Source organism: Chrysemys picta, chromosome 5 (assembly GCF_011386835.1).
Source record: "Chrysemys picta bellii isolate R12L10 chromosome 5, ASM1138683v2, whole genome shotgun sequence".
In the NCBI taxonomy this organism is placed as follows: domain Eukaryota; kingdom Metazoa; phylum Chordata; order Testudines; family Emydidae; genus Chrysemys; species Chrysemys picta.
In genome coordinates, this window is record NC_088795.1 from 63,455,762 (window position 1) to 63,482,338 (window position 26,577).

At 40.6% G+C, this 26,577-nt stretch overlaps 1 long non-coding RNA gene across 3 annotated transcripts in view; it reads right to left on the bottom strand.

The window, feature by feature from the left end:
- The window catches only part of LOC135983655 (uncharacterized), a 120,662-nt gene that overhangs the window by 50,618 nt on the left and 43,467 nt on the right, over positions 1-26,577 (bottom strand). For all 3 annotated transcript variants that reach the window (XR_010601382.1, XR_010601383.1, XR_010601384.1), the window contains exon 2: positions 1,271-1,471. This is a non-coding gene — a long non-coding RNA (uncharacterized LOC135983655). The remainder of the gene's footprint in view (positions 1-1,270; positions 1,472-26,577) is intronic.

Below are 26,577 nucleotides of genomic sequence, written 5' to 3' on the forward strand. Positions count from 1 at the left end.
TAGCCAGGAGAAATGGGCAGTCAATCACCTAGGGAAGATGACATTTCTGGCCTTTCTTGGTCTTTGGATGTCTAGAAAAAGCAATGAACTCAAAAGAGTCCTCAGATTGTACCTCACCTTTACAATAAAAGGCTGTAGATGTCCACAATAGGTCCCACTACTTCCATTTTTTTCCATACCTGCTAGAATCTCCTCTATCTTACCTGCACTGAATTTGAGCTACTACTTTTCACCCAGGATTGAGTTTCCTCCAGATAGTGGGTTAATGGAGAAACAGCAGTATCCATACTTGCTGAGAAGGGACATAGCTAGGTGTCCTGGCATATTAGTGGCATTTTTATTTGAGCATCTCATGATCTCTCCAAACAGTCTTACATGTATGCTGATGAGAAATTACAAGACTCAGTCCCATGGGACTCTGCAGATGACAGCTTTCTGAGAAAATGAGCACCACTCTATCACACCATCGGAGGTGAAACAATGAAGCCATCCTAACACCATTTTGTCTACTCCTGCATCATCACCACAGTTAGCGCATGGGGTTTATATAAATGGTCTGAAGCTGTAGCCATTTTGCATGCTGAGTATCTGCATAGTTCTAAAACTAGAAGAGCTATATTCTATATACATTGCACATTGTGATTCCATGGGGTGTAAATCAGTGGAATTTGGAACTGAAGTCTCGTCTAATTGTGCTTATGGTGCAATGGCAGAATACTGCCCTACACAACCCCCAGATATATGTAAATGGTGTTAATGAATTCAGATGAGAAAGAAGGGCCATAAAATGCAATTCAGTATCTGAAAGTTCTTCCCAATGAGGTGAGTTTGTTGACTCCTACTCTTTTCTTTTTCAGTAGCACATAATCCAAAACAATTGCTGGGAACTAAAGTTCTAATTATTATGCTGGTATGACTAATGTCCAATTTCCATTTTTGGGAGGCTCACCACATATGGCAAAAAATATATATGATAGCTTCTTTTATGTTTAATGGGGCTCCCATAATACTTTGACAATAGATCAGACACACTTGATGAGATCATTGTGCTAATGTTCAATGTGGTTTATCCAACATCCAGAGTTCTGTTTTCATTTATGCTACATTTAAATTGTAAATTTTCATTTACGCTAAAATGTGTGAATCAAGCCAAAATGCACATGTAGAAAAGCTGAACTGTGAATTAAGGCAAAACCAGATCTGATTAAGATTCTAGTAAATTTAACCTGGAAAGAGCTACTCATCCAATGTACAGAAATATAGGACTTACCATACTGGATCAGACTACTTTATTTCACCCAATCCACCGTCTTTCCAGCAGTGGGGTATACCAGTTGTTTTAGAGTAAGGTGAAAATGACAGTATTTAGGTCTTGCACATCAGTTTTCATCTTCAAAGTGCTTTACAAATGTTAATTGGTTGATCCTCATAACCTTCTGTGATATAGGTATGGATTTCTCGCTCTAGTTTCCTGGTAGAAAAACAGAAGCAAAGAGGATCAGGGGCTTGCCTTAAATATAAGGGGACACAGTGTCAAAGCGATACTGTGAGAACACCTGTCATAATGCCTTTTTAGGGGACTGTAACAGGTATACTCACCACTGGCAGCTCAAAATAGACAATGATGGAATCTGCTCATAACCTTTGACTTACCCAACCTTGGCATTGGAAAAATGAGATGATGAATATGAAGGAAAAGGAGAAAGTGAAGGTGTGTAAAAGACATTAACAGTACAATTCAGTTTGGAGGATTAATAATAAAAAAAAAATTAAAAAAACAAGCAGCTCTGAGGTGCAAGATGAGACAGTTGTAAGAAAGGTGGAGGAGTGGGCAGAAAGATTAGGCTGCAGGATTTTAAAAAGTGAATTCCAGGAAATCTGCTAGGGGAAGGGAGGGAGAGCAGGATGACAATATGGGCCACACCTGCTGGGGGTCACTCTTCCATTCTATCAAGGTACTTATATGGCTCTCATCACAACAGTATCAAACAGGGGTGGTAGAACCAGGGGGGGGGGGAAGAGGGAGGGCGTGGAGGGGTTGGATTAAGGTAGTGCCCCTGAAATGGAAATGTTGTAGGGACTTCACCCCCACATAAACTCGCACACAGCTAGGGATGGAGATGAAAGTGGGACCTAGAGGAGCAGGAAAAGCTGCCACATGGCATGGGACTGGGCTAGGAAGCAGAAAACAAAACCTGGAGGAGCTGGGATACTCCTTCTTAGCCTGGAGTTGGCTACCTCACCCCCACCCCAAGTAGTTCCTTCCTTCACTCTCCCTCCTAAACCTCCACACACCCCATTCAGGGAGCTTCCCCCTCCTCCCGCCCAGTGTCAGAGTCCAGATACTCAAAAGATGCCTGTTTAGGCTCATAGGTTCAGCATTTCTGCTGAAAAAGGACATTTTTCAAAAGTCACTCAGCTGCTACCACTCCCTGTAGGCACTTAAGTCCCCTGCCCTCCCTAATGTCTGCTGGTCAGCATTTGCAAAGCCTCCTAAACCCTGATACCATGCCACAGTTAATAAGCAGCTCAGATCCCTCACTGCGGCCTAGAAGCAGGATTCTCAAATGAGGTGTGTGGGGGGACACCTCTCTCACTAATGGAGCCCACTCCTGGAGGCATACTCAGACCTGACGGCTGTCAAACCCCAAAGCGAGGGCCCCAACAGGTGGGGAGGGCAGCACACCCATACAAAAGACAGCTGAGTGGCACAGGGAAACCTTGGGCAAGTGTAAGGGATGCATCAAGTGCAAGCTGGCGACAGACTGTTTCAGATGCTAGGGGCTGGTTTGGTTTAGGTGCCTAACTTCAGGCAATGAATTGTGGATGAGGCTCCAGAATGGAGGAAGGTGCCTACCAAGTGCACTAGATCAAATTAGGCAAGTCCCCATTCAGCTTGTTGGCGTCTGAGAATCCCTTTCTCGATGGGAGTTAGAGGCTATAGAAAAGTCCACTAGGCACCTAGACCTTTGAGATCTACTGATGAAAAGTGTTAAGTAAGAGCTAGATAATATTATTATAAGGGCTAGTCTACACTAGAAGCACTATATCAGTGCAGCTGCACCGCTTTAGCACACGTCTGGTGAAGACGCTCTGTGCCTCAGCATAATAAATCCACCTCCACAAGAGGCTGTAGCTATGTCAGTGGGAGAAGCTCTCCCACTGACATAGTGCTATCCACACTGGTGGTAGGTTGTTATAACTTATGTTGCTCAGGGGGGTGCTTATTCACACTCCCGAGCGACATAATTTATACCAAAGTAAGTGGTAATGTAAACCTAGCCTAAGACTCTGAGCAAGACAATGGTTTGAGATTTTTAGAGTTAAACTCCAGCAAAGATTTTCAGAATCAGCTCAGGGTGACACTCCTACCTGGGAAGTAATTAGGTATAATTAGGGGCGAAAAGGAGGTTGTTGTCAAGAAGCCAAGACGGAAAGCCCTACAGCAACAAAGTTGCTTTGTTTATATAGTTGTGTGTCTCTAGAAGGTTCTGTTCTTTGATGTTTAAGGATTTAAGACTCATGAAGAGAATGTGGCTGAAAACTAATTGGATGTGTCTATTTGGTTTTACAAAAACCATGTTAAAAAAAAAAGCCTGAAACCCCAACCACAGATGATTGCTTAAATGGGGACTTCGGGGAAATTTCTTTGCACCTTTCCGGACCCTGGCACTACCTCAACTCAATGCAGGAGAATCATTTTTATTATACAGTCTCAGGAATTATATTCATAATATGTCATAATTAACTATTTACATATCTGTATATAAATGAGCCAATATAGATGTATTTGAGGAAAATATATACACACTAGGCATGATTCTTAATCTCACTTGCATGGATTTTATGCTGCAATATCACCATTGGCTTCAGTCCTACTCCAGCTTTAAACTGTTGTAAGTATGATCAGAATCAGACCCAGTATCTATTAATATGCATCAGATTTTCAATTTACAGAACATATTTAAGTCTTATCCAAAGATAAATTTCATAAATTTTAAAAACATTTTAAATGCTGAAATAATGCTCAGTTTCCCAGCAGGCTTTCCTGCAACATGGGGCATTTTCATGAGGTTCTCTCTATGCATTTCTGTGTGATGGGGTTGTCTAGTGTGGTGTGGCCAACGTAAAGAGGGGAATAGGCTACTTTACCCTATTTTATCTTCAGTTGCTTTTTCGTTGCTTACCTGGTACAGGGTAGCCATAGTAGAACCATTGTGCTCTCTGGGAAATACTTTTTGCCTGGCCATGGTGCTTCTGCCAGATATGACTCACTCCTTTCCACCCTGGGTTACCATATAGTTTGTGTCTTAGGTTCCCATCCTGCAAGCTAATTTGTATGGGTGAAACTGTGTGCTAACTCAGGTGAATGATGTTCCAGATGGGAGCTGAGTCATCCACATGGAGCACTGGGGGCCTCAAATTTCATCCCTATAGATTTGCCAAATACCAAAAATTAAGACTTTTCCCTTCACTTATAACTACATTCTCACTAACTTGCAACACAAGTGTAACTTACAACACTATAGGATTTACTCTCCATGCACTTATTTTTAATTGTCTTAAGATAACAAATTCTGCAAAGGCAATTGCTCAAAACGTCTCAGAACGACATATTTAAATGTGATTGAAACATCAGCTTTCGACTAGTACAACAGGAAAAACTAACTCTCATTTTCAGTGCATCCATAGATCATAAATCCTCTCTCTTATCTTTATTTGTAATGAGTGAGGGTTGTTTAAATATGCAGTTCAAGCATTTCATACTTAAACTTTCTTAAGCATACTTTCTTTTAGGAAATTGCATTCATTCATACATTCTAGTTCATTTTATTAAGCATTTGAATATTGCCTACAGCCATTAGCATTAGGGGAAAAAATAAATTAAAATGTAGACATTTTTACTGGTCAGAGTACATACACTTAGCTACTGTAGAGCCCCCTCAGGCATTTGAAAACATCAAACCTCTAATGTGAAAAGTGGTAGAATGGGAAAATGTAGTCAAAAATTACTTTAAAACCCTAAATGACCCAGCATTATGTGTCTTTAATAATAATAATAAATTATCTGTTGAAATATTCACTGTGGATCTAATCAGTGTGTGTGTTAATGTTAATCTTTAATATTAATTCAACCATTTTATATCCTTGTTGGTTATGTGATTGGAAAACACTAGGCAATGGGACAAAGTATTGGGCAAATATTTGACAGAGGTTAACCAGACTCAACCTATAAAAATATTCCATACAGTCACTGTAAAGTATGTACGTAAATTATTGGCTTATGAAAGATTTATTGTCAAATGGAACATATCAAAATGGCTACATGAAAAGAATTGTTCCTAAATCCTATACTTTAAGTTCCACAGGAACAAAGTTCAGAATCTGACCCACATAGTTGCTCAAGTACAAAGCGCTGATTTTCTGCATCTCTCCAATTGAAATTGGCAATGGGGCAGCATTATCAACAATGGGAGGAAGGGGAAGATCCCCTGGTGGCACAAAACTGATGTAGCAGCTTCTACAAGGTGGCTGCCTGCTGAAAATATATTGAGGATAGCTGGGGCTCCCCCAAGACCCACAAAACCCTGGCTGATATTTTGGCACCTTGGGGGTATTTGGCAGCCAGCATAATACAATGCAACCTCCTGACTACTCTATTTGCTGGGGGGGCCATAATGGCACATTGTTGGCCAAGTACTGGGAGAGTGCAAAGTTGAATTTCATGCTGCCTTTTCATTCATCCATACAACCCCCAACCTGTGCTGTGTGCTTCTTCTGGGCTATCCCTGAGGATCTGGCAGTCTGTTTTGAAGTCAAAACTAACCTCACCAAAGGGGTCACTAGAAAATCCCTGAAGGCTATGTAGGCCCAAAAATAAGAAAACCAAATTGTTTACTGAATAAAGCCCTGAAGATGCTGAATTCAAACTGAATACCAATGTTCTATCTGGCCAGAATCTTTAGTTAGAAGAAGTAACATAAGAACGTAAGAATGGTCATACTGGATCAGACCTAAGGTCCATCCAGCGAAGTATCCTGTCTACCGACACTGGCCAATGCCAGGTGCCTCAGAGGGAGAGAACCTAACAGATAATGATCAAGTAATCTCTCTCCTGCCGTCCATCACCACCCTCTGACAAACAGAGGCTAGGGACAACATTCCTTACCCATTCTGGCTAATAGACTAAATTAATGTCTAAAGTCCATTAATGGACTTAACCTCCATAAATTTATCCAGTTCTCTTTTAAACCCTCTTTAGTACTAGCCTTCACAACCTCCTCAAGCAAGGAGTTCTACAAGTTGACTGTGCGTTGTGTGAAGAAGAACTTCTTTTTATTTGTTTTAAACTTGCTGTCCATTAATTTCATTTGCTGCCCCCTAGTTCTTATATTATGGGAACAAGTAAATAATTTTTCCTTATTCACTTTCTCCACATCACTCATGATTTTATATGCCTCTATCATATCCCCCCCCCCAGTCTCCTCTTTTCCAAGCTGAAAAGTCCTAGCCTCTTTAATCTCTCCTCATAGGGGACCCGTTCCAAACCTCCAATCATTTTAGTTGCCCTTCTCTGAACCTTTTCTAATGCCAGTATATCTTTTTTGAGATGAGGAGACCACATCTGTACGCAGTATTCAAGATGTGGGCGTACCTTGAATTTATATAAGGGCAATAAGATATTCTCCATCTTATTCTCTATCCCCTTTTTAATGATTCCCAACATCCTGTTTGCTTTTTTGACTGGTGCTGCACACTGCGTGGACGTCTTCAGAGAACTATCCACGATGACTCCAAGATCTTTTTCCTGATTAGTTGTAGCTAAATTAGCTCACATCATATTGTATGTATAGTTGGGATTATTTTTCCCCAATGTGCATTACTTTACATTTATCCACATTAAATTTCATTTGCCATTTTGTTGCCCAATCACTTAGTTTTGTTTGATCTTTTTGAAGTTCTTCACAGTCTGCTTTGGTCTTAACTATCTTGAGCAGTTTAGTATCATCTACAAACTTTGTCACTTCACTTTTTACCCCTTTCTCCAGATCATTTATGAATAAGTTGAATAGGATTGGTCCTAGGACTGACCCTGGGGGAATACCACTAGTTACCCCTCTCCATTCTGAAAATTTACCATTTATTCCTACCCTTTGTTCCCTATCTTTTAACCAGTTCTCAGTCCATGAAAGGATCTTCCCTCTTATCTCATGACAACTTAATTTACATAAGAGTCTTTGGTGAGGGACCTTGTCAAAGGCTTTCTGGAAAACTAAGTACACTATGTCCACTGGATCCCCCTTGTCCACAAGTTTGTTGACCCTTTCAAAGAACTCTAATAGATTAGTAAGACACAATTTCCCTTTACAGAATTTGCTAATTTGGTACAGAAACCATTTTAAAGGACAGGTTACAAACCATAGTTGTTAGTTCCGCAATTTCATATTTGAGTTCTTTCAGAATTCTTGGGTGAATGCTATCTGGTCCCGGTGATTTGTTACTGTTAAGTTTATCAATTAATTCCAAAACCACCTCTAGTGACTCCTCAATCTGTGACAATTCCTCAGATTTGTCACCTACAAAAGCTGGCTCAGGTTTGGGAATCTCCCTAATATCTTCAGCCGTGAAGACCGAAGCAAAGAATTCATTTAGTTTCTCCACAATGACTTTATCATCTTTCAGTGCTCCTTTTGTACCTTGATCGTCCAGGGGCCCCACTGGTTGTTTAGCAGGCTTCCTGCTTCTGATGTACTTTAAAAACATTTTGTTATTACATTTTGAGTTTTTGGCTAGCTGTTCTTCAAACTCCTTTTTGGCTTTTCTTATTACATTTTTACACTTAATTTGGCAGTGTTTATGCTCCTTTCTATTTATCTCACTAGGATTTGACTTCTACTTTTTAAAAGATGCCTTTTTATCTCCCACTGCTTCTTTTACATGGTTGTTAAGCCATGGTGGCTCTTTTTTAGTTCTTTTACTGTGTTTTTTAATTTGGGGTATACATTTAAGTTGGGCCTCTATTATGGTGTCTTTGAAAAATGTCCATGCAGCTTGCAGGGATTTCACTCAAGTCGGTGTATTAATTTCTGTTTAACTAACCCCCCCATTTTTGCATAGTTCCCCTTTCTGAAGTTAAATGCCACAGTGTTGGACTGTTGAGGTGTTCTTCCCACCATAGGAATGTTAAAAGTTATTATAGTATGGTCACTATTTCCAAGCGGTCTTGTTATAGTTACCTCTTGGGACCAGATCCTGCGCTCCACTCAGGACTAAATCGAGAATTGCCTCTCCTCTTGCGGGTTCCTGTACCAGCTGCTCCAAGAAGCAGTCATTTAAAGTATCGAGAAATTTTGTCTCTGCATTTCGTCCTGAGGTGACATGTTCCCAGGCAATATGGGGATAATTGAAATCCCCTACTATTATTGAGTTCTTTATTTTGATAGCTTCTCTAATCACCCTTAGCATTTCATCATCACTATCACTGTCCTGGTCAGGTGATCGATAATAGATCCTTAATGTTATAGTCTTATTAGAACATGAAATTACTATCCATAGTGATTCTATGGAACATGTGGATTCACTTAAGATTTTTACTTCATTTGATTCTACATTTTCTTTCACATATAGTGCCACTCCCCCCTCCGCATGACCTGTTCTGTCCTTCAGATATATTTTGTACCCCGGAATGATTGTGTTCCATTGGTTGTCCTCACTCCACCAGGTTTCTGTGATGCCTATTATATCAATATCCTCCTTTAACACGAGGCACTCTAGTTCACCCATCTTATTATTTAGACTTCTAGCATTTGTGTACAAGCACTTTAAAAACTTGTCACTGTTTATTTGTCTGCCCTTTTCTGATATGTCGGATTCTTTTTTATGTGAATGTTTCTTGTCTGATCTGGCCCATACTTTATCCTCATCCATCCGCTCCTCCTGACTAAAACCTAGAGAATCTCTATCAATAGACTCTCCTCTAAGAGAAGTCTCTGCCCAATCCACGTGCTCCTCTGCAGCAGTCAGCTTTCCCCCAGATCTTAGTTTAAAAACTGTTCTGCAACCTTTTTAATGTTAAGTGCCAGCCGTCTGGTTCCACTTTGGTTTAGGTAGAGCCCATCCCTCCTGTATAGGCTCCCCCATCCCAAAAGTTTCCCTAGTTCCTAATAAATCTAAACTCCTCCTCTCTACACCATCATCTCATCTACGCATTGAGACTCTGAAGCTCTGCCTGCCTACCTGGCCCTGCGCGTGGAACTGGGAGCATTTCTGAGCATGCTATCATAGATGTCCCGGATTTCAGTCTCTTCCCTAGGAGCCTAAATTTGGCCTCCAGGATGTCTCTCCTACCCTTCCCTATGTCATTGGTACCTATATGTACCACAACCACTGGCTCCTCCCCAGCACTACACATAAGTCTATCTAGATGCCTCGAGAGAGCCACAACCTTTGCACCAGGCAGGCAAGTCACCATACGGTTCTCCCGGTCATCACAAACCCAGCTATCTATGTTTCTAATGATCGAATCTCCCATTACTAACACATACCTTTTCCTAGTGACTGGAGTTCCCTCCCCCCGGGAGTGTGAGAGGATACCCCAACACCATCTGGAAGGAGGGTCCCAACCATGGGAAGGTTTCCCTCTGCTCCCATTGACTACTCTTCTTCCCTGGGCCTTTCATCTTCCTCAACAACCCAAGGGCTCTCTAAACGGAGGTGGGACAAATCTACAGTGTCCCGGAAAGCCTCATCCACATACCTCTCTGCCTCCCTTAGCTCTTCCAGTTCCGCCACCGTGGCCTCCAAAGCCCAAACGCAGTCTCTGAGGGCCAGGAGCTCATTGCACCGAATGCACAGATACGCCACCCACCCACAGGGCAAGTAATCATACATGCTGCATTCAGCGCAATAAATTGAATAGCCCCCACTCTGCTGCTGGGCTTCTGTCTGCATTCTCTCCTACAGCTACCTAGGTTAATGAAAGGGTTTTGTTTAAATCAAAAAAAAATTTAATATAGTTTAGTTTACAGGTTTAAAAGGACGACAAGTGAACCTTGCCCCCTTCCCACTCCCCTTCCAAACTCCCTGTTAGCAGCTCTGTTCGCCATCTCAACTCATCTCAATCTATTAATTTGTGTTTCCAGATGCATTCCACCACAGAATAAGCAGTTCCTACTGTGAACTTGCTAGTTTGGAAGGAGAAAGGAAACCTGGGTTTTTATCTCCCACCTCCCTTCAGATTTGTGATGTTGGTAAGATTTTCAAAAGAATTGGTCTAACTTTGCTCCTACTGCAGTCAATGGCAAAACTCCCATAGCCTTTGGTGGGAGCAGAATTAGGCAGAGTGTTAATGAAAAGCCCTACCTGAAGTTATGTCTACACTGCAATCAGAGGTTTGATTGCAGCTCAGGTCAGCATACCCATACTAGCTTTAATCTAGCTAACATGGTTAAAAATAGCAAGGAAGATGTGGTGTCACAGAGTTCAGCATGGCATATAAGCCCATTCAGTATCCTCATTACATACACTCATTCCTACTTTTACCATATAATTATAAAATAAATTAATTGGAATATAAATATTGTACTTACATTTCAGTGTACAGTATATAGAGCAGTATAAACAAGTCATTGTCTGTATGAAATTTTAGTTTGTACTGACTTTTTATGTAGCCTGTTGTAAAACTAGGCAAATATCTAGATGAGTTGATGTACGCTCTGGAAGATCTCTGCTTACCCCCAGGGGTACGTGTGCCCCTGGTTGAGAACCATTGCTCTATATAATGAGATTGGAGCAAAATGAATACTGGTTCACCATGACCCACCACGTCCTTTCACCCCCTCTTCACACCCACCACTGTGCCACACTATAAGGGCCATACAGAATCTGGCAAACAGAAAGATGATTACAGGAGTCCACCCCAGGTTACTTCAAATATGTATGCCATGCAGCTTGGAGAACGTTAAACTAGAGGACCTGGTCACGTGATATCAATTGAAATCCATTTTCCCAGGGGTAAGAAAAGGGGATGAGGACTTTTATAACAACACATTGAAGCAACATCATAAGACACATCATAAATCACTATTGTGATGTAATTACTTTGTTATTCTCTTCACTCATAGGAGGAGAAAGCTGTTCAAGACTGGGTATTGCTGCTACTTAGCCCTTTTCAGCTGTACATCTCAAAAACCTTTACAAAGACGGGTAGGCATCATCATCATTACAGGCAGGACAACTGAGGCAGAAAGTCATTAAGGTCCCAACTCAGGAAAATTTACCCAAATTGTGAGATCAACTGTAAAACATATGTCAAAGTTTATAAAGAGTTATGATAAGCTATCATAAGAAATGTGATGGGAAAAGGTGCAAAAGGGAGACAAAAAATTGAATTAGTTTAAACAAAAAAGACCAAATGAATATGATTCAAGAACTGTGTTGTAATTATGCTTGTTAACTTTCCATTTCACATTTTCTGTTTTTAAGAAGCCGAAATTGATATGTCAGATATTAGGCCTAACTGGTAAACAAAGTAATGAAGGGATGGGCTATTCCACCTATCTTTCCTCTTTGGGTCTTTAAAAGAAAAATTTTGTGGGAAAGTAACAAAAGAACAAAAAAAGAACACTTGAAAGAACAAAAAAAAGCTACTGAAGGAAGTTTCACCGTCATGGCTACCAATCCCCTTCTCCCCCACACCTCCCATTTCCTGGGACACTGGGCCTTCATCATCCGGATCTTAAAAATGTTCCAAATTAGACCATTTCAAATGCTTTAACTGTTTTTTCTTCTTTTAATAAAAAGTCAAAAAGATTAAATAGGATATTTGCCATGGTACTAAGCAGTCTCTGTATACCAAACCCCAGACTGCCTTTAAAACTGTTTAATGTACTGTAATGGGGTTATGTTAATACATTTGGCCCATTTATTCCATCTAAATTAATACAAGAGTGACTTACTCAGAGTTACACAGCAAGCCAATGGCATGGCTAGGAAGAACTTGTTTCTCCTGACTCCTAGTCAGGTGCCCTGTACTCTGAACTAGAGGTGTGGAGAGAAAGGTGATTCTATTTTGCAGAGGATTTAGATATTTTGACCATGGATCCTGGAAGCCCAGGCTGCCAAAGAACTAGGAGCTGGGGTTTGCAGGCTCCTGGTTCCCCATTAACCTGACTAGTGGTCTGAAGGCAGCCAGGAGTCTGCAAGCCTTGGTGGATTTAGGAGCCTCAAAGCTTGGGATCCATAGTTCCCAGGGCTTCCACACTACTGGCATCCCATCGGACCACAAATGGGCTGCCAGAGAGCGGGGGACCTAGAAGCCCAGGCTGCTGAGAAGTTGGGCGGGTGAGCTGGCAGGAGACCATGCCTGTGTTCCACTGGAACTTTATTGAAATGGAGCATCTCCACAAAATCTTTGGATTTTGACAAATCCGTATTCTCAAATAGAAAAACATTCTGTCTGAGAATTTCCAGCTCTACTTTGGACTATGCTGCCTGTCACCAGAGGGTATAACCAATCCCTAATACCTTCCCCTTTGAGTCCAAAGTGCCACACAGAAACGTAAGAAAGTAGGTGTAGTCTGGGAAGGCTGAATGTAAAGCTAAAAAGCTCCTCCACCATGTAAGCATTCTAGGGCAGGGAGATAGAGAATCTGTAACAATGGACAATTTAATTATTCACTAATGGAATGAGAGAAAAATCTCTCACAAGGACCATGCAAATAAAGGAAGAATGTCTGTACAATCCCTTAGAAATCAATAAACATAATAAATTACCAACGGAACTTTTTAAAACTTGTTTTTCTAATCCTTCAGTGGTTACTTTTTAACAAGCCTAGCACAAAATAGCACTAAGAAATGGATTGCAGATAGCACTGAATTTCATCATTGGCACTTAGGATATTATATCCAGTTATTAACTAATAATGCTTCCCCACCTCCTCCAATTTAGCTGAAACTAAAAGTGTCTTATCGGACACTAGCAGATAAATTACAGCTAGATTCTCTCTCTGAATAATCTTTTGCAAAAGGTTAACCATTTATCTCCTCTTCTCTCTCTCTTCCCCCCCCCCACCACCCTGAGGTCAAAAGGAAAAATAGAGAAACAACTTTCTGCTAGGTAGGCAGGTGTCAACACGGATTACTGATGTGTTTATTTTATTGTTTCTCTATTTCTGCCAATTTTTGTATGCAGCCATTTTACATACAAATATTCCAATGTCTGTTCTCCTCTTTTTTCTTTGCTCATTTCCTATCTGTTAATATACCCATTTATTGTGCCTGGTTTTAAACGTAGGCCCTCATCCTGCAAGTCATAGCACACAGGACTATCAATAGGGTTCTGCATGAGTACAATAATCCAACCATGTGCTGTGCATTGTAGTGTCAGGGTTTTAACCTACCTGTAAGCTCTTCAAAGCAGGAGTAGCCTCTTAAGCATGGCTTACATGCTGTTTTTGTACCAGTATAATTCAGGTAGGGATATGATTTTTTTAAATCTAAATAGTTATACTAGTACAACTCCCTAGAGTGAATGTAACTATACCACTATAAAGGTGCCAAACTGGTATCTCTTACTCCTCTTCCTGTACAGGAACAATCTATGAGCACTTTTATACTTGTATAATTGCATCCACACTAGAGGGGTTGGATTGCTATACCAGTGCAGTTAAAACAATACAACTTGTGTGTGCAGACAGGGCCTTACCGTAAGTTTGTACAACGCCTACTGCAATAGGGCCCATATTAGACAGGGGATTCCAGACACTCCTGTAGATGAATTACAAACAATATATAATTTTATAGTACAGTGAATTCACGTGCATTTTGTACAACGCAATGTAAATCATTAAAGATTAGTTGACAGAGTAAAAATGTTCCCTTAGAGATTTACATTACAGACAAGTCAAAATAAAAATACCTACACAAACAACCTCACAAAATGAGTAAGAGATGGGAACAACGTGACTTTGGGGATCTTGTGCTGAACTCTAGTTGCCACTAAAGCTGAGGGTTTTGTTTTTGTTTGTTTTTTTGGTTGGTTGTTTTTTATCAAACACATGCAACAAACAAAAACATCTCCTCCCCTTCTCCTATTTCTGCCCTTCTCCTCTAAGGAGCCCCCTTTCACCTTTCCACACTTCCTGTTCCCTTGCTGCGTTACACTCACATCTACCCTCATTTGCTCTCTTATTTAAATTCACCCTATCTGTGACTTCTCATCAATTGTTGCAAATCTGTTTGTGCACATTTATCAAACTCCCTCCCTGCTACTGTAGTGATGAGGTCTGTTTGTGGTAGCTCCTATGTCTATAGTGCTGTGAGGAAGAACATTGTATAAGAGACACAATCAGAACATGTACACTAGCCATGCAGAGATAAGAAGCCTCATACCCATATGATCTGAGGGCTCATTTACACAAACACTTAGGGTACCTAGCTGGGAGGGGTGATTCCGAGTTCACGCAGATGTACAGTGCTAACTCTGAAGCTAGCATGTTACAAAATAGCAGTGTAGTTGGAAGCAACAGAGGGTCCTCTGGCACCTTTAAGACAAACAGAATTATTGGAGCATAAGCTTTCGTGGGTGAATGCCCACTTCATCAGACGCAAGGGTCTCTTGCGTCTGATTAAGTGGGCATTCACCCACAAAAACATGCTTGCTTTTTACAGATTCAGAGTAACATGGCTACCCCTCTGATACTTGACACCATGCAAGGCAATGTAGTTGGAGTACAGCAGGTGGCGGGTCAGGCTAGCCACCCAAGTACATACCCGCCCAAACCCACGTGGTATGTACTTGGGTGCCTAGCAATTTTTAGTGTGCTAGCTTGAGCAAAGCTACTACTCGTATATCTATACAAGCTGGGAATCACACTTCACAGCTCAAATGCAGATGTACCTATAGTTTGTGGTAATCTGGGCTATAGATCTACCCACACACACACCTGAGTCTGCCATACACTAAGGCCCAGATTTTCAGGTTTGATGGGGTTTAGGTTCCTAAGTCCAGGCTGCAGGGAGGTGCCCTAACCACTAGTCTCTAGAGTCATTTTAACTCTGACAGAAACATAAGCACCTAGGAAACTTTTACTGCAGAAGAGTTGGTGCCAAGTGACTTTAGGAGCATGGCAGGCAAGTGGAAGTTTTGTGGATTGCAGTGGTGGCTAAGTACTTTATGGATTCCCTATTTAACCATGGAGTACAAAATAAATAAATAAATTTGGTGACACAGAAGGAATTGCACGGGTGTGGGAGAAGCCCAGAAAATATATAAAGAGAAAGGTATAGGGGGGTGGTCTAGTGCCCTACTCAATGACCATGAAGTGTACAAGCCTTTGATAACATTCTAGTAATGCTTCTTCATACGCCAGACCTGATGAATTCTGCTAATTGCAAAGCAACAGAGCATATTCTCATTACTTTCAGTGATGTAGAGGAGAGGCTGCCAAGAGCTTTCTTCTTTTAAGAAGTTTGTAGGGGGAGTTATAAAAACAATGGTAAATCTTCCTTCCAATCCATTAAATAGCCACACCCACATCATCCTATCTAATTTCTTTCCATATGAAAGCATTTCCAGGGATAACTGGTGGAAATGACAGAGGGGTAGATGATTACGCTTTAGGACACCTGTGAATCTGAAGAAGTCCAGTACTGGCACAGTTCATCTCAGAGATTTAGTGAAGTGAAAATTAGAACTACTGCACAGCTCTGACTCTGACCAAATAGAACAGTGTAAGCAGCCAGTTCAGAAACCAAGGAACAGTTGTCTCCAGCATGCTGGTCACGTTGTTCTTCTCTTTAGCAGGAAATTTTGTTATCAGTCACACTGTTAGGAAACAGATTGAGAGAGCGAGACGGGTACCCAGAAGTCACCTACTACAGGACAGGCCCAACAAGGAAAATAACAGAATACCACTGGCCATCACATACAGCCCCCAGCTAAAACCTCTCCAGCACATCATCAATGATCTACAACCTATCCTGGAAAATGATCCCTCACTCTCACAGACCTTGGGAGGCAGGCCGATCCTTGCCTACAGACACCCGCCAAATCTGAAGCAAATACTCAACAGCAACTACACACCACACCACAGAAACGCTAGCCCAGGAACCAATCCCTGTAATAAACCCAGTTGCCTACTCTTTCCCCATATCTACTCTAGTGACACCATCAGAGGACCCAACCACATGAGCCACACGATCAGGGGCTCATTCGCCTGCACATTTTCTAATGGGATATATGCCTCCATGTGCTACCAGTGCCCCTCTGCCATGTACATTGGCCAAACCAGACAGTCTCTATGTAAAAGAATAAATGAACACAAATCAGACATCAGGAATGGTAACATACAAAAGCCAGTAGGAGAACATTTCAATATCCCTGGATATTCAATAGCAGATTTAAAAAGTAGCCATACTTGAATAAAAAAGCTTCAAAAACAGACTTCAAAGAGAAACTGCTGAGCTACAATTCATTTGCAAACTTAACACCATTAATTTGGGCTTGAATAGGGACTGGGAGTGGCTGGCTCACTACAAAAGTAATTTTTCCTCTCTTGGTATTGACATCTCCTCATCAATTATTGGGAGAGGATCACATCTACCCTGACTGAATTGGCCCTGTCAACACTGGTTCTCCACTTGTAAGGTAACTCCCTTCTCTCTCTGTATCAGTATATTTGTGCCTGCATCTGTAATTTTCACTCCATGCATCTGAAGAAGTGGGAAGCTTATGCCCAAATAAATCTGTTAGTCTTTAAGGTGCCACCGGCCTCCTCGTTTTTGTGGATACAGACTAACACGGCCACCCCTTTGATAGTGTTAGGTGTTGATTTCCTTTCATTTAATGGTCTGAATAATAAATCTCACTCTCTCTCTCTCACTCTGTAATTATCTGGAAATGTGTTATTATAGTTTCCCCAGGAAATGTAGTTTAGTTTTGTCTTTCACTACTTACTGAGTAAGTTGTTACATCTTCTGGAAACTAGCCAGCATATTTAAATAAAAAAAGTAAGAGGAGTAACATTAAAAAAATAAATGTTTATGTGAAGTGTCATAACTATAGACATTCTATACTTGTTTATTGACTGCACAATTTTCTTATAATGTTGCATATATATCTTGATACTGCTACTCTGAAGAATTATTTCCATGATGGCATGATAGATTGGCTCTCTCTCTGCACATTTAAGTCGCTTATTAAATTGTTTTCAAGGGTGATAAAGTAGTAGGTGATTTATTAGAATCATTCCTATTGCTATACATGCTTATTTATAGCTATTCCCTTTGGATGGCATAGAGCTGTCTTAATACAGAATGTGTTTCAAAAACATTTTTGCAGATAAAAGTGGTGAGCACATGATTCTGCTGTGGAGCCATGGTCTACACTGAAAATTTAGATGGAACCTAGCTATGTCACTCAGGAGTGTGAATTTTTCACACCTAAGAGTGTCATATTGAAGCCGGCCTAACCTCCCGTCTACACATGGCTGGGCTGACAGAAGAATTCTTGCATTGACCTACCTACCGCCGGGGAGGGAAGTGGGTTACCTACATCAATGGAAAAGCCCCTTCCATCGATGCAGGAGGCATGTACACTACAGGGCTCCAGCAGCATAGTTGCAGAGCTGCCACTGTGCTGCTGTAGCACAGCCACGTCCCGAGACACACTGAGCTTCCTTGTTCCCAGGCCGCAAGATAAAAAAGGGCATAGATGGGACAGAGGGGGGGACGACCAATAGCTTAAGGTTTCTCCCTCTCTCTCCACACAATAGTCTGCTCCCTCAATAGCCCCAACTCTTCCCATATACCCCATTGCCTCCCCTGCTAAGCCAGCCTAACTCCCAGGCTCGGAGGGCCCAGTATGCTGATCACATCTACCATAAGGGAAGCAGGATGACAGCACTGAAGAAGGAAAGTAGCGAGTGGAAACTGTTCAGTCAATGAATAAGAATAACTTTATTTTTATACAAGTTAGAAATGGGGCCTAAGCTTGAGAAGTTGGGGCACGCTGTGTGTGCACACGTATGTCCAGCTTAGAGTTCCGGGGGCATTTTTGGTCTTAGAGACACAAGACTATATCAGCTCTTCCCCTAACCAATTTTTAAAAGGGGGAGCATTTTAAATCATTCCTCTTAAAATCTTTAAAATTAAATCAGGGAGGAGGAGGGGGGAATCAGTTATCTTTTGAAGAGTTAATGTGTCCAATTTAGTGAAGAATTTCAAATCATTAAAGTGAAATTTAAGTGCTGCTTTAAATGGAGATCTAAGTAGAACATCACCTGTGGGCTCACCACCAGCATCTCCATAGTTAGAAAGTTAGTAATGATATACTGCTGACTTTAAACTATTATAATTAGGCCAGGCCCTAATTCATAGCTTACAACAGTGGTAACGAATACAGGTAGATCAGCATAGCACCAGTTTTGAAGTGAAATTTTATCTGATTGCTGGCACCACTAATGCAAACCTGATCCTTATCTGTCTAAAGTAAAAGCACTCCTCCTTAACAGCCTGCATAATGCTTTATGACTGCACATGCCTTACACAAAATTATAAAAGGCCTATTGTAACAAATATGCACTAAAAGGGACATTTGACTTCCCAAAGACATAGCTGCAATTTTTCTGTTAGTTTCATCAGGATAATCTGTTAGACTTTTTGGAACAAAGTACAATTTATCAAGCTGCATATTTGACTATGGTGTTTGAAAACTATTTCCATTTTTCTATTTATCCTTGTGGCCAGAAAATGAAACATCCCAATGTTGAGAATACTCTGAGTTCTGCATATTGATGCAACAGTTGCTACACTTTCAAACAAATAAGTGCCAAATATTTCACAATTTGTAGTTTCCTTTACTAAGCATAAGTATCATTTTGGTGCATAATGCCTTCTTCTGTCTGGAGTCCAAAACCATTTTCTAAGCCATTTGCCACAAGCTTTATTTCCACAAGTTTGAACTGGCTGTTTTGCTAATGATGTTTGAAGAATGCCAGTGCTCCCTGCTTTGTAAACCCCAAGTTAACCCATAGTCAGGTTTCAGATAAAATGCAGGACTATAATTATTTTTTGTAATAATTGCAGTAGCAAATAGAAATCTGAGAGGATTAATGTCCACTTGATTTTTTCTTGCTCATGCTCACCCTTCCATTTTGCCTATTCAATCTACAACTCATTGTTTTCTTATTCTTACAGCAGTAAATACTAAATGTGTGTGATGCATTCGTAACACATGACTGTAGGAATATTAGAAGGGTTCCATATCAGTACTACAGTAAAACGAACATTGATGACGAATGGCTGTATCTTCCAAAATCCTGAAAAGAACCACCGAAACAATAGTAAAAAGAAGAACAGGAGTACTTGTGGCACCTTAGAGACTAACAAATTTATTAGAGCATAAGCTTTCGTGGGCTGTAGTCCATGAAAGCTTATGCTCTAATAAATTTGTTAGTCTCTAAGGTGCCACAAGTCCTCCTGTTCTTCTTTTTGCGGATACAGACTAACACGGCTGCTACTCCGAAACAATAGTTTCACACTTCCAAATGATCAGATTTTGAGACTGGTTTATAACTTGTATATGGGTTTTAAACATCTGGAGTCCTTAATACTGTACACTGATTTAAAATAATACTTTATTACCCCCCAAAGAATTCTAGATCAGTATCAGTTCATATAGTGGCTTATAAGGACAGCCTGTGTAGTGATGTCTTCCATTTCTACACAGTAGGGAGGGTAATGGCTATATGTGAAAAGTAAAGAAGTTTGGCAATGTAAGAGAATGCCTTTTTGACATGTGGGCACCTGAATGATTAGATTCAAATTCTGGAACTGCCCCATTAGGCATATATCAAGGCAACAAAAGCAGCTCAGTTGTGTAGCCATATTGGTGACCAGTGGTCCCATGCACAGCTACCCACACAGGCTACTTCTACTTGCAGTGGGAATAATCTCTATCTGAGGAAGCCATTGGCATCTGTCTCTTAAGTTTTATGCTATGCTATAGTATCAGAGTGTGTGCAAGGATCATTTCCATGAAGAGGTCTCTGCTCTAAAGTGCAGAGTGACCTGTTGGGATTTGGGCCAGGGTCAGGACCATGGGATATAAATGTATATTAATCATGGGGTTCAAAGCCTACACATAAGGGCTGTAAAGGGGCACTAGCTGCTATTTTTAGGGGTTGTTGATGAATTCTCTCACTTTGCTCCCCTACACACTGCTTTATCTTAGTTGTGTTTGGGGAGGCTGAATTTCACCCTTCAGCCCAGAGCCTCTCTTCTGCCTCCCTTGGCTGTTTGCCTCATTCTGGAAGTGAAAGCAGATGGCAGTTACCAGGACATTCCTCTGACATAAGAGAATCCTTGGGTGCCATGGAGCCATCCACCTAGGAACCTCCTGCATAGGTAATGTATTGGGGCATGGCTAGAATGAAAGGGTATACAAAACACTACTGCATTCCAGTGATCCTCAGCTAGAGTAACAGACCATTAGGGGCTGTCACAAGTGGCATAATTTAGAGTAGCACCCAGGCAGATTAGACACACCTTTCCCTTCACATTCCCCTCATCTGTACAAAGTGGAGGTTTGGTACATCTGAGAATCTGCACCCCTACCCCATATTTATTTTTGAGATTCTACAGATAATTTCAGTGCTTACTACAAAATTTATAGAAAATATTCAAATCAGAAATTAAAGCTATGGAAAGCTTAAAGTGCTCTCACAAGCTATAAAATTATTGAAAGGTTTGTTGGGATAATGTTCAACATATTTTTTATCTTTATTCTTTTGAAGGTGGGTTGTTTTTTTGGTTGGGGGGAGGGTTCAGTTAATGTTTCGGAAGAAATCAAAAGGAAACCTTAGAAGTCTTCAAAGAAAATCTACTCCTACCAAACCTAAAGAAGCACAATAAAACAGTCACAATCACATCATTTAAAAGTTGTTTTTCACATAACTGAGCTGTTCTACAATAAATATTCTAGGCAGTAGATGTCCTAATTGTCCTTTGGCAAGACCTTCTAGCTTCACCAATCTAGTCAAATAAAGTATCTGACTGACAGACAGTTATCGACTAAAGTTTACCTTGTAAGGCAAGGAGACTACCTCACTTCGATATAGACAATAAGGCAGCAAAGCCATTATTAGGTTTTGCTTTTGGAATAAAGTAGCCACAGCAGATGTGATTCTAATTGTTGAAAGCTCAGCAATTTTATAGCCAAGGTTTCTGAGCCTCTGCCTCACTTAACAAATCAAGCAAATTGACAATCTAGGCAGATCCCTACATATCCTAATGCAATTCTCCCACTGGGGATTTTATCAGTAAAGCTGATGGGTTTGTTCACAGGATAGAATTAGGTCAGTTGGGGTTGATTGAAGATAACTCTTGTGGTTAATCAATACTTGGAGGCAATCAATTATTCTATAAAATAAAATGGGTCCTTTTATGTAATCAATAGGCCAAAAAATGCACTGACACAAACTAGAGATTGAGAGCTTGGGAAGCATACATACAGAGTCAAATTCTGCCCCCAGTTATATCCAAGCAACCAGTCCTACACTCATTGAGTCGAATCCCATTGACCAGTACAATCTGTTTGATTTATTGTAAAGAAGGTTAATAAGTGGGAGAAATGCTACAAGTAAAAATACATAAAGCTAGGAAAAGGAGCTGAACGTTTAACAGCAAACACAAGGTCATTTTTATTTTTACTACAGTATGTCTAAAAATAACTGATGGGGTTTCGCTGTGCAGTTACAAAACTATTTTGAAATCGACTTTATCTGTATAAAAGATGAAAGAAGAATGACTACAGTAAAAACCATCTTAATAACTGTGTAGGTCTATTTAATAACAAAATATTCAGAGGCTGAGGTAATGATTATCTAAACAATCAGACCCTTTTGGGTGAATATAAGTAGGCTGGAAATGTCATGAAAACAGACCCTCTCTCAAGAGTTTCAGTACATCTTTCTTCTGGAAAATGCCAGGAAAATAGCTTTTTTTTCCTGGGTCTGACTCTACTCTCTTACACTGGTGTAAATGAGAAATAACCACTGCAATCGAGAAAGTTGCACAGATGCAAAACTGATATGGCAAGAAAGTCAGGTCTCTTATCTGGCTGGATCCAAGAAGTAGGGAATAAAAATGACAAATAATGAAATACAATTACTTTTTTTTTCCAAACCTCAAGATATAGTTCACATTTAGTTCATATTTCAGATAAAGGTTTGTGGGCAAAGGAAAGATGCTTTCCCTTATTAGCACAATACTTTCAATCCAAAACTCACAGCAAATTCACATTAGTTGGCATAAATTGCATATGGAAGGTCATGCACTGTGTAGTTGAATCATTTGCTGACTACAGTCAGTCATTCACCCAAATACCTGTAAGTGTTACTACTAAAGTGAAGTATGGTCTGAAAGAGGAATAACTATTTTTAAATCTGACCCAGGTCACCAGGCTCTGGTTTTTAATTTAGCCTCTAAGCCAAACCAGATAAATGGGCCATATCATAAAAATCACTATTTTGGTTTGTGTGTGAACCCCAGGTATTAATTCAGTAGAGGAACCTGTTATAAAAGAAAATAAACGGCATAATCTTGACCTCAGCTTTTATGACCACATGTGCTTTTTTTCTAGTCAGTGTAGACTGAGTTTCAGACTTGTAAACCTTACCATTTGAGATGGACAGATTTGAAAAAAGTAAAAACACAGGCTGTCCCCCAGTTCATGGCATTGCAGCTAAAACCTTCTCTTTTTCAATAAGTCACATGAGAGGTGTTAGCTGCTAAACCCAATTTAAACTGTTTTTGTTTCTTTTCCAGTATGCTCCAATCAGCAGCATGAACCGCAAATAGTGCCTGGCAGTTGGAGAGCGGCAGATGCCTGAATACCATGTTTTTCATCTCACTGCAATATCCTTGACTCATGCATCCTGTCTGAGCTAATGTTAGTTTTCTGATTGCAGTGTGTCTGGAGCTTTGGAGTCTCATCAAGAGCCTGAGCTGTTCCAGAAGGGTCACTCCTAGTCATTAGTAGATCTAGTTCTGTGTATGCTTTGCTGTCCCCTTGCTGACTGTGTTTGGAAGTGGGCTACTAGGGCCAAATTCTGCTGGCAATTACACCAGTTTATAGGTGGAATTACTCTGGATTTCCACAGGTGTAACAAAGCACAATTTAGAACATACATTTAAAATAGTCATAATTTATTCCCTAGGTAAACTCAAGCCAGAACGTTACAGTTATTTTCCATTGAAGAGATGGGACTGTCACCCTATTGTATAAGCCAGTAATTCAGCCCGCAGAGAATCCACTGCAAAGTTAGAGCTAAATGAATTACCACTAGGGACTATTGTATAACCACCCAATAATCCCTATTATTTTATCCTATTACCTCTATCATATGTGGTGCCCCAATTTAGAAAAAATGGGGACCAGAATATATCCATCTGCTGCTGTTTTCTTTACAAAATGAACAAAAAATTCTGGTAGAATGGACACAGTTTTGACATTTTTGTTTTCGGGTTTCTTTTTAATGAAATAATTCACTGCATTCAGTCTGAATTGGTGAATCGTTTTAGTGCCCTCCCAAAATTGCCCAGTTGTCCTAGGGACCATTATTGTAGAATGACCTAGTATTTTTAAGGTTATGAAAATAAAGATTCCTTTATGTGCTTGGGGAATGCTCTGAGATGCTGAGCACTGAATGTTAGTTAAAATGGGCAAAAAGGATACCAGACCACATGGTAGAAGTAAGAAAATTACATAGAACAATTCTACTGTTTCACATATTTTAACTGTGATTTAGAACTAGAAACCAGGGACTAGAAGAAAAGAATAATGAGTTTTGAGAGGGGGGCTTATTTTTATGAATAATGCTTAACTGAGTTTAAAAGTAAAAAAAAAAATAATAGGTGAGGGGGAAACTCCATTTTGATCAGTTTACCCATTGCTAGCACTGAGCTGTGTGAAATGTTCACATGCAAAACCCACCTAATTCAAAATTCAACATTAGTTCATTGATACAATCACAGATATATGGTATAAATTGGACTTTTAGACAGTGGTAATAGGCATAGTAGGCATCTATATTGAATAGAGCTGGGAAAGTGCTTTATAATTGCTGTTTCAAAACTTTAAATATGTTTGCTTCAACTTTTGTTTAATCTACTTAATCACTTTCCATATATAGTTTTTATCCCCTAGCACATCACAAACATTTATTCTCACAAGGAGACAGGGAAGTATTCTTATCCCATTTTACAGATGGCGCATTGAGAAACAATGCCTAAAGTCACACAGAAGAGTCTGAATCAGAGCCAGGATTCCAGGTCTCCTGACTCCCAGCCCAAGTGTTTAACCACACCAGCACCACCCTTCCTCTCCATACACCTTTGTGTTTGCTTCCCATGAATATTCTAATGAATGAGTAAACTAGGAGGAATGTTTGTGGGAACACCACATTTTAAGAGCAAATACTGAAGAATATTTGGGAAAAGCAAATTCTGAATTCAGACATGAGCTTTCACACCAGAAACCTGATTCTGGCCCCAATCCAGCAAGATATATAAGCATGCACGTTTAGTGGGACTACTCATGTGCCTTAAGTCATGAACATTCTTGAGTACTTTGAAGAATCAGGCTTCTTAAGAGCTATGCTCATCCAATCAGGGAACAGAAACATACAGTGTGCCCACTGTGAACTTCAAAAGTCTCCTAGTGTTCTTCACAGACAAATGAGAGACACTGTCCTTGGCCCTAAGGGTTCTTAGGGCCTGACTTTGTAACAATAACTGACTTGAATGTGAGACTACTCATCTGAGCAAGAACTAGCTGAGTGAACAAAGGGTTCCAGGATAGCAGGGACGGCTCCAGGCACCAGCTTAACAAGCAGGTGCTTGGGGCGGCCAAGGGAGAGGGGCGGCACCTGCAGCAATTCAGGGGCAGCAGGTCCCTCGCTCCCTCTAGGAGCGAAGTACCTGCTGCTGAACTGCCGCCGCCAATTGCCGCCACCGATCACGATCGCGGCTTTTTTTTTTTTTTGCTTGGAACAGCAGAAATGCTGGAGCCGGCCCTGCAGGATAGGGTCCTATCCTAAGACATGACAACAGGAGAGAAAATGAGGGTAGCAGCTATATGATCATACAATACCTCTGGTTAGTAATACATACAGCTTATGGGGTAGGGACTTTAAAAAAAAATAATGATGCTGTTAACAATGGATTTGTACCCCCATAGAAGAAGCACACTTTAAAGGGAAGACATGAAGAACAGGAAGGAGGCATCAATTACTGGGTCAGGAGGGGCAGATGTCGAAAGCCGTTTATAATAAGGCACAAAAACCAAGAGACAGAGATGGAAACAAAGGGATCAGATGTTGCTGTGGGGCTAGTGATATGACTTCAAGCAATGATGCCTAACCTGCAGCTGCAGGCAGGTACCTGTGGGTCAAAAGACCCATCAATACTATAGTACTGTTCATGCTCTAGTGCCATGTAGTGTTCAGTAAGTGCTCCTTTAAGGTGACTGAGAGCTCTGTGGTGATAACTTGAGCTACCTGTGGAGTCATGATGCCTCTCACAGACCAGGTATGTCTTAAGTTCTCCCCTCCTCCTAGGGAACACAGAACCTACATCTAGCCTTCTTTCTGCCAATGAACTCACCTCGCTTCTGGACACATACATTGCCTATTTACTCCACCACAAACCTCTATAGGTGTGAGCCACTCCAGTTGTCAAAACATTGGAGTAGCAAGTAGGGAGAAGGTCACACACAGAACCTTGTGCTTGAACTGCTCCTGTCTCTAATGGGCCCTGCTCCAGAGCTGCTTGAAGAACCATCCCTAGGTCACCTAGAAGTGACCCCACTTGTCCAGCCATTTAGGTAGCCTTTCCATTTTTTGCACAATAGTTATCTACTGATGATATGATAATAACAAAAATGTTAACACTGCATCTATCTTTGTTCTGTATTTGTATGCTGGGCCACTTTCCTTATATTTATAAAACAATAAAATAGCTTTCAAATAATATTATCATTATGGGTACATTTGTTTAAATGACAGATTATGCAGCACTTTGTTAAACACATCACACACTAGGTAAGTAGGAGAACAACATTCTCCCTGCCTCCAAATTTCTACTTGAACCATTAACCAAAAACCTCTTTTTTGGGGAAAATGATTCTTACTACATTTGAACAGGGCACAACTGATCTCATCAGAGGCCTCTAGACACTACTATTATAAACATATAAATAATGGTAAGAAAAGTCTGGATGAACAGTTTAAAAAATAAACCAGAACCTACACTGTAATTTATATTATTCAGATGGAGCCTAAAATTGTCTACTTGTTTGATGAGCCCCAAAGGAAGCTGTCAGATCTAGAGATAAAAATCCATTAGATCTTCCCAATTCTTTTGGCATTCATCTAAATCCAAACTGAAGTGCAGATTTCACTTGTGTTATCCCTCAAGATCAGATTGTAATGGATATGCAGAGGTTGTACAAGAAGCCTTGTCTCCTAGCATGGCTGAGCAGTCCCCGAGACCCATAAAGTCTCAGTTTCATTCCAA